The following is a 1,880-nucleotide window of genomic DNA, read 5'->3' as shown; positions in this document are numbered from 1 at the left end:
ACGAAATTGTTACCTGTCTCCGACTCTCTATGATTTCTTAACAGAGTTCGTGCCAGCTCATTATCTGTTACCATAGGTATACATTTTATATGACTACAATGACAATTACTACTAATTATGAAGCAATACATTTTCAATAAAGATATATATTGTATGTGTAGCCAATACTTGACAGTGATTTGACTACTGCATGACCTCCTGCTTCAAGCCTCTCCACAGTTGGCACATCTACGGTTACGTCTGTTTCCATCCCATCTTCATCACGAAGAGTAACAGTTTGCCAATAACTAAAAATGTGACTAGACTTTAGTCCTTTAGTAGTAATAGTAGTAGTAAAGGCCAAGACACACTGCAGCAACAGGGACCGACCGTAACAACAAACAACTTTTCAGAAAATTAGAAACTATTGTTTCCTATGAGCTAGCCATTGCACACACACACGACAACGACCAGCGACAACCTCAACGACAAAAATATTTAGGATCGTTTCTAATTTCCGGCGAGTGTCACGTGACACTTTACAAATAGCCAATCACAGCTGTTACCATCAGCACTTGAGATTTTCATTACGTCATAACATTATGCTAGCCAGGAAGTAGACTAGACTGGTCCCCGGTGCTAACTAATTCGTAGGGGTCCGTACGAATATCAACAGCCTAGTTTTAATTGCTATGGTTATGCCTTAGCTCCAAGCAACGGTCGGTGAGGTGTACATTCGCTTACAGTCTCGCCTGGCTATGCATATGATATTGTACTACCTGTGTAGTGTACTACTACTGCTCATAGGGTCTATGTCCCCCAGGGTACTGCCAGAACGTACCCTGGGTACGGTCCGGTATACCGGAACGTACCCTGGTCACTACACGATATGGTTAGGGTTAGGAAATTAGGGTTAGAGTTAGGGTTAGGGTTCGGGTTAGGGTTAGAGAGTATGCGTAGGCGACTCCCTAGACTCGTTTGTGGAGTAGCTAGGCGAGGTACGGTCCGGCATATTAGATAGTATACCAGCTAGGGTACGTTCCGGTATACCGGCCCGTACCCAGGGTACGTTCCGGCAGTACCCCGGGGACATAGACCCTCTCAGCCCTACTACTAGTACTACTAGCAGTATATAGTACCACTATTAGTATTACTACTACTAGTACTACTAGCAGTAGTACCACTACTAACTGTTACACAGTTAGCTCTAGTACTATAGCCCGCGTAGGTCTACAGTTGCCTGCGGCAACTGTACGCGGGCTACAGTACGAGAGCTATTACAGTATTAGTATTACACAGTAGCCGAGTAGGCCCTAGATAGAGCACAGTAGGCCTAGTACTCGACATACAACAACAAAAATATCTGGGTGCCACACGCATAACATAATATAGTGATAATTATGACTATCAAGTATGGGAATATCGTTAAAAAGCATAATAATCAAATAAGTTATCCTAAATCCATCACAGACCTTCTGTAGCGGTTTTAGCTCTTTTGCGACTGACCCGTGACCGTGTCTTTACCGCATTCGTCAGTTATGTCTAGGGGTGTAAAATGTGTCACCGCCGCGTGTAAAACCCGCCTACAAATTAGATCGATATTGCTATAATTTATATATGTGCCGTGGTGTCAATGCGGAGATAGAGAACGAAACTAGATAGTAGAAACATTTAGTTATAGGTAACGTAAGATATATATCTTTAATTTAGCATGTAAACAACGTACAAGGAATCACACTATTTACAACAGTTCACTCTATAGTTCTATAACAGTTCATACAAACAGTTTACTTACTATATGTAAGATAACTGGAAAACGTTAAAGTTATGTTTATGCTTTGTACGCCCAAGAGGTGGCGCCACTAGTCGAGAAGAAGAGAACTATGGCGGGACTCTAGACA

Source organism: Priapulus caudatus, unplaced genomic scaffold (genome assembly GCF_000485595.1).
Source record: "Priapulus caudatus unplaced genomic scaffold, Priapulus_caudatus-5.0.1 Scaffold454, whole genome shotgun sequence".
Classification (NCBI taxonomy): domain Eukaryota; kingdom Metazoa; phylum Priapulida; class Priapulimorpha; order Priapulimorphida; family Priapulidae; genus Priapulus; species Priapulus caudatus.
Note: the sequence above shows the minus strand (reverse complement) of the source record.